This window comes from Pholcus phalangioides, unplaced genomic scaffold, assembly GCF_987345545.1.
Source record: "Pholcus phalangioides strain wild (caught in Gottingen) unplaced genomic scaffold, Ppha-v1.0 ptg000003l_1, whole genome shotgun sequence".
Classification (NCBI taxonomy): Eukaryota; Metazoa; Arthropoda; class Arachnida; order Araneae; family Pholcidae; genus Pholcus; species Pholcus phalangioides.
The window spans coordinates 55,079,215-55,091,878 of record NW_028301596.1 but is presented as its reverse complement, the minus strand read 5'-3'; the positions used below and the strand labels follow the sequence as shown (position 1 = coordinate 55,091,878).

At 39.0% G+C, this 12,664-nt stretch overlaps 1 non-coding gene across 1 annotated transcript; it reads right to left on the bottom strand.

Moving 5' to 3' along the window:
- Positions 1-6,005: 6,005 nt before the first annotated feature.
- Positions 6,006-6,114, bottom strand: LOC149088907 (U6 spliceosomal RNA). Its single transcript, XR_016195456.1, has one exon. It is a non-coding gene; the product is annotated as a U6 spliceosomal RNA (small nuclear RNA).
- Between the last annotated feature and the right edge of the window lie 6,550 nt (positions 6,115-12,664).

Sequence of the window (12,664 nt, the reverse complement as noted above, 5' to 3'; positions counted from 1 at the left end):
TTAAAAATATTATTTAACCATTGATTTACTTTAAATTATTTACAAATGTTCTTCATTGTCTGTTCTATCCTATGCCAGTATAAAGTTTTACATATCTCTGATACTTAATTTTTTTTGTAAATTTAAAAAAAATGCATTAAAAACAGCTTTCACGCAGGATAAAATACTACGACATACAATAAAGTAATTGATTCAAAATAAAGGAAACTGTTCAGTTTATGAAATGAAGCAAAAGTTTGAGATTTCATTGACTCAAGCTTATTTAAAATGGAAATTTTTAAATTCCAATTTCAAAATTTTTAAATTTTATATTTAATTTTAAATGAGATTGAATCAGTACAAACTCAAACTTTTGCTTTCATGAACTAAACAGTTTCCTTTATTTTGAATTGATTTTTATTCAATTACATTGACGTCTTTTTCCGTGAGAAAGTCCTTCACTTTTTGCAAACAGACGAATGAATCCGCTGAATTCTATTGCTAAACGTTGAATTATATTGCTAAATGATAAATTCTATTGCTGAATGCCATTTTTTTTAAATTTCTCTCACCCCCGAAAACTTCGTCTCAAAGGAAGGAAATTTCAAGTTAAGGGAGTTAAAAGGGAAAATTTTAGCACACACACACACACACTAAAAATACGGAAAAAGTTCTGGAGTGAATGAAAACTTCGATTTAAACAGATCAGTGTTCAACTTATCGCAAATTGACTGTACATGGTGAATACAGTAAAACCCCTCTTAACGGACACCCCTCAGATGCAGTTACGCCCCCCCCTTTTAAGGTCAAATAGTAATTCCCCCTTGTATAATGAAAGCATGCATTTCAAACCCCTGATTAACGGTCATCCTTCTTTTACGGACGATTTTTTTTTTTTGTTCCGCCAGTGACCGTAAAAGACAAGAGTGTTTTACCGCACAATAACTTTTTATCTAAAAGAGTTTATTCCTCGTCGGTGTCATTTTTTGAGAGCTGCTGAAATTTTACGCTTTCAGAGATTTATAAAATCGCACTAAAAAGAGGGGATTGGAAATAAAATTCAAGGTAACAATTATTCAATTTTGTTGAGCAAGATTTCATCAGTTTATAGATAACAGTAAAATAAATGCAAACTGTATATTTCACCTTTTGTTAACCATTTCAGCTAATTTCAGAATCCACTCTAATTAATTAATTTGCTGTGTTGATGTATTATTTCAATTAAAAATATTCTAGCAGCACCAATTTATGTCAGTTTTTGTAAACTAAAACTTTTTCAATATTTTATTTATGGCGGGTGAACCATAGAGGGAAAGTTGATTATACTTAAAGGAAAACTTACAGAAAATTTGGACCTGATATATAGGCAAGAAACTTGTACGTAACTTGAGTTCGGAATCGGATCACAACTGCTGGAGGTATGCACGATGTACCATTTGGTTGTGCCAGGTATACCGTGCGGAAAGTAAGGTACTTATACAGTCAATGATTGTTATAACGATCCCACGTTATAGCAACCATTCCATTACAACGGCCGGTAGGATAAGTTTCAAACGTTTTCATATAACGTCTGTCATATATGGTTTCCTTTCGATATAACGACACTTCCAGTATATCGTCCGTATTCGATGGGAACGAAGGGGGTCGTTATATCTAGCGTCGACTGTACACCGTTTTTATTGTGAACCGTTTGAATAAAAATATATTTTTTCTATTCAGAAAGTATCCAAATAACGCGCCCATTTTAGGTATGTCATTTACTTTATTAGGAAGCAGTATATTCACCGTGATACAAAATTCAGTTTCTTATATGATCTCCAGTCCTCTACCTTTCAGTTAAAAAGTTTCTGTCCCGTTTGTACTGAGATCAGCAAAAATACTGAATGTTTCTTAGCCCTTTCAGACCCAGCGTTTATCTCAACGGACATAACTTCAAATGCTCACAGCAAATATGTTTATCGTGTGCTAAGGTTCATTATCGACGTTTTGTGGTATTGACAACAATCCCTTCATATTTCTACGTTGGCAACACTAAGGTGGCAAGGCTGCCACGATTTATGTCAGTAATCGTGCTTCTTGGCTCATACAATATAAAGTTCGTTTTTGTTTCTTTCACAAAAAATTCCTTTACCGTGGAATTTCCTTCACTATTATTTTTACAGCATCTCTATACCCTTTACTTATTCCATGGAATTTTTCATTTGCACTCGTATTTAAGCATTTGCACGAAGATAATGTGATGTCCATTGAGATGGACGCTGGGTCTTAAAGGGAGCAAAACTTCTTTCCAGCATTTTCTTGTCACGTTCTTTTCTGCTTGAAATTTCAATTATATCTTCATTGGAAACTGATTCTATGACAAAGAATTTTCAAAAAAAAAAAAATGATTGGAAGATAAGCAAGACATTTCAGCGGCTATGTGTAATGTACAGGGTGCGCCAAAGTTCGTTACTTATTTTAAAAATCAATATAAAATCAACAAACTGACATCATACAGTGATGTTTGCAGTGTAATGGTCAAGCATTGTTTCTTGCGTATTAAAAGAAATTCTACAAAATTTCACACATTGCTTGAATTGTACCTCAAAACATGTAAACAACAAAAAGCAAAATTTTGACAAACGGTAACATTTGGCATTTGAGTTTTGACCCGCTTTTCTCCAATAAGTGTTACACTTTGATGGATATACTGTAGGCCAAGAAAGAGAGAGAGAGAGTCGTATCTTAAATTTACTTTATTTCAATTCATGTATTTGCTAACATGATCTGCAGTATCGATTATACGTGATCAAGTATCTATTCTTCTCATGATTCATCTCGAAGTTATTAATTTTAACCAGTTATAAACGGTAGAGTGCGATCTATGCAAGAAATTTCGAACTTTTTTTTCATTTTCCAGGAAAAAAATCTAGCAATATATTTATTTCACTGCACTGCCTTCTCATAAACTCGTTGATTTCATATAAGTATATAAATTATGAAATGTGTTATTGACTTTGAGCCCAATCTGTATAACCAATCGGATTTATAAAATAGTGACACGTTAAGAATCGGTGACGTCGAACAGCAATTTCAAATCAATAAACTCATGGCCCACGCATTCTGGATCCCTATAAACTGCATTATTTTTTGGAGGGCCTCAGTCCAGGACTTTCCACGGCCCCTTCTTCTAACCTTATAAGTTAGTGCGAGAAAACAAAACCAGTAAGATTCGTGACGGGTTTCCACGCCAGCCCCCCCCCCCCCATATGGGCAGAGCCATATTAACAAAATCATGGGCCCTCTCTGAGCAATTCAATGGGCTCCATTCAGTTCTCTTACAATTGATGCTAATTGCTGTGAATGGTCATCAGAAGCTCTTCGGGCACTAAGAGGCCCCGTCCCTTACGCCATGTCCTATGAAAATTCAATTTTTAAAGAAATTACGGCTATTTTCCATTGAGATGGGCATTGGGTCTCAAAGGTTGCAAAACTCGTGAAATCTTGTTTTCGATGTCAAAGTTTAAAACGCTGTAAAATATAGTTTTAACCGCAATGTACATTCAAAAATTATCGTGTCTGAATGTGTCTTCATGACCCTTGCATGTCTGCATTTCTATCATTTGCAGAAATGCAGCGTGATTGCGCATTGCGTAATGCCACTAGAGGACGTTGAACTCCGTTATCCTTGGAGTATAAAACAGGTAAGCAGAGCTTGCTGGAGTGTATTTAATCGTTTACAAAGGAAATGCTGAGGTAGACATGCCGTTACGCCGCCGTCGAAGACCATATGAGCATTTGTCAGAGTTCGATAGGGGAAGAATCATCGGGATGATGGAAGCTGGGTGGTCAGCTCGGCGAGTAGCTCGTCAACTAGGCCGTTCTGGTTTTGCTGTGAGGAGGTGTTGGGACCAGTGGACAGAAGAGACGTCATTTATATACACGGCGACCAGGTTCAGGACGCCCTCGACAGACCAGTCGTCGAGAAGACCATCACATCATCCGAAACGTACGCGTACAGCCAACTGCCTCATTGGTGGCTATCCAGACACAGGCAGCAGCTTCACTACGGGCCCCTGTGTCTTCCCGAACCATCACAAGGCGCCTGGCTGAAGGACATCTGGTATCGCGGCGCCCATTACGTGTGCTGCCAATGACACCCACCCACCAACGCCTCCGTTTGGAGTGGTGTCGAGCACGACGGGTCGTCTTCAGCGACGAATCGAGATTCAACTTGAGCAGTGATGACAATCGTGTTCGTGTGTGGAGGCCCCGTGGTGAACGCTTCAATCCTGCCTTCGCTTTCAAGCGACACACCGCTCCCACAGCTGGTGTCATGGTACGGGGTGCCATTGCTTACGATACACGGTCACCCCTAATATCGATCCATGGCACAGTGACAGCCCAGCGGTACGTCCATAACATCCTTCAGCCACATGTGTTGCCACTCGTGGCAGGGCTCCCAGGAGCCATTTTTCAACAAGACAATGCTAGGCCACACACAGCAAGGATGTCACAAGACTGCCTCCGCCACATTACCACCCTTCCCTGGCCTGCTCTATCCCCAGATTTGTCACCAATCGAGCATATCTGGGATCATTTGGGACGGCAAGTCGGACACCCTACGAGGTTGGTCGAACTAGAGGCGCATTTACAGCAACTGTGGAACGAGATGTCTCAGGACATCATATGGAACTTGTATGCCTCAATGCCCGCTCCTATCGCATCGCGCATTCGCGCTAGAGGGGGGTCCAACAGAGTACTAAAACTTCTGTTCATCTGTACTTTTTTCTGCAATAAATGATCCTTTTTCTTGGATTTTCTAATCACTTATTTATATCAACGTAGTACTTACATGTGTAAAATTTCGTTTCATTTTGACGACTTCTTCTCGGTGCGCAAATTTTTATGGCAATGAGTGTATATAATCTCTCCTATATCTTTTCGTATAATTTCTTTTTAAACTTTAATGGGTATGTATATTATTTATAAATACAATGATCCTCGATATAACAATACTCTGCCAACCAAAAAAAAATATACATATATATTTATTTATATACATAGTTGGGTGGGGTGTTATCATTATATCAAGAAGTAACATTATCATCAGGTATCGCCAAATTTATGCTGTTGTTAGTGCTACCATAAAATGTATTTATGATTGTTTCTATGCACAGTAAAAACAATTCTAGTTAATTAGTTGATGAATAAAAAAAAGTTCAGCTAGTTCATGCACCTTGTAAAGTAGTTTACCGCATAACACTTGGTGAATATAGACTTGGTGCACTTGTTAACAAGTGGAGAGGACATTCTATATACATGTGGCCATCTGGTGGTCTATGTCATTCACGAGCTATTAGTTGATTGCTGCCGCCGTCCATGTGCGGAGCCTTTGAACATATATATTCGCTCCACGGTTGCTATATTCTATCTATTAGCTATCCATTTATTTTATCTGGTATCTATTTTTTAGATGGTAGAGCATTCGCCCGGCAAGCGAGAGATCGGGGTTCGAGTCTCCGTGGGGGCAGAGATGAATTTTCTTCATCGCCACAAATAACGAAAACATACGAGCGAAATATACGCTTTATATCATTGTCGCGGTCGATATAACTATAAATCCCTCTAAAAACCGATGTTTTTCTCAAGTCTTGTTTTGGAAATGTCTGTACCCTATTGTTATATAAACTGCTGCCTCTCAATATAACGATAATCGCTCTACAACGATTTTTTTTGGTCCGCAGAATATCGTTATATTGAGGTTTCACTATATTCTAGAAAAATATCGTTGTAGAGGATTCATCATAGTAAAGGATATCGCTGTATCGAGTAGAGTTTAATATTAGACCCCCCCCCCCCCCAAAGGCAATTCCAAACAAGATTTGAAAAGAAAATTATTGGTGAGGGGTTTATCGTTATACGCTGAAACCTGTGCATAACGATAGTGTTTATAACGATAAACCTGCCTATAACGATATTTTATTTTTTCCGGAATGAATTTCCATTCAATAGGAAATAACGCAAATGCTCAAACTACCTACAACGATAACCTGTCTATTCCAATATTTTTCTAGGTCCCTACAGTAGGAGCCATGCTAATCTTCTCTGTATCGTTCCAATTTTAGTATATGTATTAGCCGAAGCGTAGTAAACAAATTCAACTGCCCCATGTGAGGACCGAACTCACGACGGTCCCTACAGTATCATTATAGGCAGGTTTCACTGTATTGAGTTACCGTTGTAGCGAGGTTTCACTGTATTGAGTACCGTTGTAGCGAGGTTTCACTGTATTGAATACCGTTGTAGCGAGGTTTCACTGTTGCTATAAGGCGATTTATTACGCAATTACTGTAATTTTCCATAATGAAGCTACGGTTTATATAGTTCTAGAAGCTAATGTTTTGGCTCTAGTGGCTAATTCAAAGCCTTGGCCTATTTCATTTTCCTTCGGGTTAATTCCCTCGAACTTTCACAAAAATTTTTTAAATATAGTTTCTTTCAAGAAATCAGTTAAAAACATTAATTGCCAGAATTTAAATCGCAATTAGAACCAATAAAGGTTGAAATGATCATTCTTTCGGACTTTGAAGCCGTGGTTCGGAATCAAACGTTTTGCCTTCACCTGCTTCTAATACCTCCAATGAGTACAATAATCACTAATCTAGATACCAATTCACATTTCTTCCTTAATTAATCATTAATTACTTGATTGATTTATTATTAATTGGTCACTGATCCCTCGATTATGTAATTTTTTTTTTTAAGCTGAAAACGATCAATCGCCAAAGAAACCAAAGGAAAGTGTTATGTTAGTCACTGAAAAAAAAAAAAAACTGACACAAGAAAGTTGAGGAAAATTCTTACATAAAAAATATTTAATTATTTTTCAGTTTTCAATCATTACACACGTGATTTTTTAAATTCCAGTCTTTTCCCGAGCAGCCAATGTCGTCTCTCGTGCCCGTGGCTTCCATCCTCGCTGTGCGGTCGCAAGATGATGGACGCTAGTCACTTGAAATCATGTGGACTAATCAAAAGGTTCTATGAAACCTTCATTCACCAAACTGTACTGGTCAGATCGTCACCAAATGCCCATGCAGCCGATGGAATGACTAATGAGTAAATGAAAATTATTGCTGATATGCTCGGTGATTCAAATTGTTTGTCCATGGGACAGTCTCTGCAACAGTTGACTTTAGAAGTAAAGTTTCAAATGACACGTGGTTTCCTAAAATGTCGTAATTAATTTGAAGTGTCGTATATATATATATATATATACATAACAATATAAAGAAAATAACTTTTTATGCAGTCCCCGTGTGCTAAACACCCCCCCCCCCACAATTAGAAACTTGTTGCTCGATATCTCTTGAGGCAAACAAAAAAATTCCACGTTTCCAAGCGTAATATTCGCTGAGATATTCCAATCCAAAAATCGGAGAAGACTTGGGATAGAACAGCATAAATGAGGGAAAGAAGCGTTTCTGTTAGTCTATGTGTTGTTCTTTTCTAACTTTTCGCAGATATTTCAATTCAAATATCTTAGTGAGTATTAAACTTTTTTTTTGTTAGCCGTCAAGAGAGACACAGGGCAACAACTTTCTAATTGAGTGTTTTAGCTCACGGGACTATATATAAAAAGTGGATTCATTTTTATTTATTTATACTATCCCTCAAATAAATTACGACATTTTAAGAAACGCGTATCATTTGAATTTGTTTTTTGTAATCCAAAGTATACATCTCTAAAGTAAACGGCTTCAGAGATAGTTCTATGGACAACGATTTTTGATTCACCCTGTATATTAGATCGTGATCAAATAAATAAAGATGAGTATTGCTGAAAAAAAATTCACCGCACATTTTACAAAATCCATTTTGCAGGTTTCGTACACCACCTACCACGTCTGCAAATGTAAGACCAGTCGAGGTCCAGGCTCTGTCCCTTGAGGGATAAAAGCCTTTTACCTCTAGGGGTTGGACCACGCTGGAGAGAGCTGGCGGCGCCGGGCCGAAGGGCTTGTGTTCCAAGCCCCCCCCCCGGTCCCGCGCCTCCAGCCCTCGATCCCTATGATTGGAGCTTCAGGCCGTGAGACCCGGTCTCCCTACCTCCATCGTCCAGAGCAAGCCCCAGCCTACAGCCTGCAACACCCCCCCCCCAGGGCAAGCCCAGGAGAACCCCACAAACCCAGCAGACTCCAAAGCCACCCCTCGGTCACACTCCGGAGACCCGATCCCAAAAAACCCCGGGAAAATTCCAGAATGTTTTATTTACATTTCGAAAATTTATAATATCAATATTGAGCATCTGTTTGCTTTTAACCTCAAGCTGCGCGACAGTTGCCCGAGAGTGGGCGCGGTCTTCACACATTTATTGAGCTGCCGCCCGTCGCGTGCTTTCCGGACGCAGCTTATTTTCCACGAGTGTCTTTGCTTTTGCCGGTTTTAGGTCTTTGTTCCTTCGGCTGTTGTGTAGTCAGCCCAGGTGCTGGACCACTGCTGTCACGGCTGGTTGGCTCTGGTGAGCCCTCTGTTTGTCTTTGTGGCCAGCCCTAGTGCTGGGCCACTGCTGTGTTGGGCTGGGTGACTCGAGTGAGCCCTCGGTTGTCTCTGTGGCCAGCCCCAGTGCTGGGCCACTGCTGTCTTGGCTGATTGGCTCGGGTGAGCCCTCTGTTTCTCTGTGGTCAGCCCAGGTGCTGGACCAATCTCATAAACTCTACGTGACTATAACATCCGACCGTGACCCCGATAACATCTTATTTCGTTTCTTTTTATTTTGGCGTAGAATCTTCCTGGTTGGCTCATAAACACCTCGTGGTAATTGGATATGGGGCATAGAAATCGCCAATTCTTAGCCGGATCATTTCTTTTCCGCACAGTGACGATACTGGCACGAGCAGGGAGTTTTTTTCGCCCCCCCCCCCTGAATATTTTGAAGGAAAATGGACTACTTGCTGACGTTACAAGCAGTGTGGAGGCGCCGGCCTTGTACGATTTAGTTCACAGTTAATTCAATGCTTTTCTCGTTGTACAGACACACAGCCGAAATTATTTTAAAATATTTTCCTGAACCGGTTTAAAAATGGGAGAAATAATTTGCGAACCCGTGGGGGAAAAAAAATTGAAGGGAAATTTTTTTCCGAGAATCTTTTTTGACTTTCAATGGGCGAAGGCAGGAGATTAAGCTCAAGTGGTTTCTCGCATTGGTAATAGCAAAATATAAAATCTGTGAATTGTATATTTCATGTTTTGCTGTTATCAATACGAGAAACCACTATAAGCTTAAATCTCCAGCTGTCACCTATTGAATGAAATTAAAACTACATCTTACGGTTCACAAAATGGAAGGGTTGTTAGTTTCGAACCGATATGCACAATGAAAATGGCGATGATGGCGAATACATGTGGTATGGGAAGCTACGTTTTTTTTTTCTTAATTTGAATACCAGTGTAAAGTGTGTATGCATCGAAATAACGGTTACTGTGTTTCTGATGGTTACGAAAGATAACGGTATTTAGCATATAAACAAATAATGTATATATAGTATCACAACATATTTTGTTCGTTTTTATGCAGCATATCAGTTTCAAACCAACAATCTCCCAGTCCCGCCGCAGAGAGCAACGGGCCTACAATGGTACATGTAGTCAATCACTATACTTCACTCATTTCACTTCTGAAATATAGATGGCAGCACTGAAAAATTAGACACAACGCTCTATACGCACTCAGACCGTTAGGTATACAAACTCGCACTTCCGGCGTAACTGAATTAGAAGTAGATTGCTCAGTGATAGACTGGAATTGTGCTCGATTTGAAAAAAAGAAAGAACGACTACACATGACAAGCATTACACAGAAACAAATTACACGTTAGGTTCACAACACGGACTCGGGCTCGAATCCCACCTTCGTCACAGTGCTGGTTGGCTGAAGTGGGTTTTCTGTGGTTCCCAACTTCGAGGCACGAATGCGAGTCATTGAAAAAGTCTTGCCACAGAGAGCACTACTAAACCACACATGTACCTTGTCCATATTCATCTGCGGAACTTCTAACGAATTGGTATATGTTGGAATGTGCGCGTCCGTGTTGTGAATCTACCGTGAAGCTTGTTTCTGTGTAATGCTTGTTATAGTGCTGCCATCTACCACATATTTTTTGAACTATGAGTGAAGTGTAATGTTTGAAGATTTTATCGTTGTAGGCCTGTTGCTCTCTGCGATGAGACTTTTTAACGGGGAGATCGGCTTTCATTCGCACCTCGAAAGTTGGGAACCACAGAAAACCAACTTCAGCCGACCACCACTGCGGCGACGGTGGGAACCCGTAACCTCGCGATGCGAGTCCGCCACTATGACCACTTGACCATCACAGCAGCTTGCCACAGAGAGCAGCAGCCCTACAACGCTACAAATATTCAATCATTACACTCCACTCACAATTTGAAGTATAGATGGCAGCACTAATTCACGCACTCCGACTGTTAGGTATACACACTCACACTTCCCGCATAACTCAATTAGTAGTAGATTGCCCGAGGTGATAGACCGGAATTGTGCTCGGTTTGAAAGAAAATTTCCATAATCAATCACAAAATTTTTATCCTTTCGAACACTTTACATATTATATATAATAGGGTCATATCACAAACAGGGAGATTCCATAATTCCCCTTGCCACGTTTTATTCTGGCGAACCATTAATCCTAGAGGTATACCTCCAATTAGAAAAAAGTACCCGAATAGAGCAAATTTCAGATGCGTCATTCATTTTGCAAGGGTTTTTATATAATTATCAAAATATAAAAATCAACTTTTTATGTAAAACATAACAGAACAGACCGAGCACAACCTGGCTCTGTCACTTACGTGATTTTAGCTCATTCCCCGAGGGGTGCGGTTGTGCCTGAGAAAATTCCGCATGACAAGGAGGGATATTGGGCCCCCCCCCTCCTAGGGTACAATGCACATTCGTTAATAGTTGTGACAACATACATACAGTCGGTGTGACAATATACATACGTTTAACTTTTTATACAGACACCCTGTCCTCAAAAACCGAATAAGAAAGTTGTTGCCCTGTCTCTTTAGAAGTAAAAAAAAAACTCCACGTTTCCAAATGTAATATTCGCTGATATATTTGAATTCAAAAGTCGGAAGAAAGTTGGGGAAGGACAGCAAAATCTAGCTGACAACGCTTCTTTCCCACGTTGCCTTGAAAGCGGGATACCCGATTATGCGGGGAAACAATTCCATCGCCATTTTGCAACGTTAGTAGAGTTAGTGTATTTGAAAACTGAGATGAAGAATCAATATTAATAAAGCTTCTCGAATAAATCAAACATAAAAAAAATGCAATGCAAATCATATTTAATTATACAATGATCGCAATACCTAAGATTTTTACGTTTCATTAGAAAAGTTAGCGCTCTCTGTTGGCTTAACGGAGAACAAAAATAAAATAACTATATAAAGGTCCGTATCGAAGACAACTTAACTACTTTTGAAGGCCAGTACTTACTCTTAAATGCATTTATGTTAACTTAGTAACATATTTTTTGTTAATTCCAAATGTTTTATTCAATTAAAAAAAATGTATGTATATAGTGGTTGATGTATATTAAGTGTATTAAGATTTTAAGAATGAAATGCAATAAACGGCATTGTCCGAGTCCTTAATGTTCTTAATTTGTTTTAAAGTGCTGGAAAGAACTTCAAGTACTACTAAAAATCGTCATATCTAGATGAAAATTTATAGTGATAATTACAGTCGTTCTCGCTTTTAGTACGACTAATTTTCGTGAATTTAACTTTTTTCCTATATTGATAAAGTTAACTTTACCCGTATACAAGGTATAAAAATTTTGCTATTCCCGCTTACAACGTTCGGTAAATTCACATCGGGCTTTTTCCTACCTTTAAATCAGCGTACTTTTATTGATGTAAAGAAACGAAAATGGTGATTATGTGTGTGCAGCGTTGAACATTTTTTTTCTTGTTCTCTCACTTTGTCCAACAATATTTTACAGAGCATAATTGCCCTTTTACCACTGTTCAAATACTCATGGTTGATGGAAGTTATGTCTGTGAATAGGAAGCTTGTTTAGATAAGAACCAGAAAATGTTCTCATAAGAGGTTACTTTTTTCCGTTGCGGTCTTATTCAAATTCGTCACATTAGATCGATTTCACAAAATGAATCTTCTCATATTGGTGTTATAGACCAGGGGTGGCCAACAACTGGGTCGCATGCAGCCCGTGAAGTGATTTTGTGCGGCTCGCGACAAGGTAAAAGTACCGTTAAAAAATTAAATTTGTGATCATTATTTGAACTATCGGGGTTCCAACAGCAGATTTCTTGATTAACAAACTTCTTATTTCTAGTGATGAAATTAATTTAATAACTAACAATATTAATAACAATTTAATTAATAATGGAGCGGCTTATACATCGAAGTTGCACCACTGATGCGGCCCGCGACGCTATAGCTAACCATTATGTTGGCCCGCGAACAGAAAGAAGTTGGCCACCCTTGTTATAGACTTGCATATAACAAAGCAATAAACGGCGGCCTTCCCCATCCACTTCTGAATCTATTGATACAAAATCAAACCGCCAAAGAGTGACATCGACAGAAAACATACACAACTTCACAGATTTTTCAGACGCCAGCATCAAGTACCATTAAAAAGCGGTTTTTTTT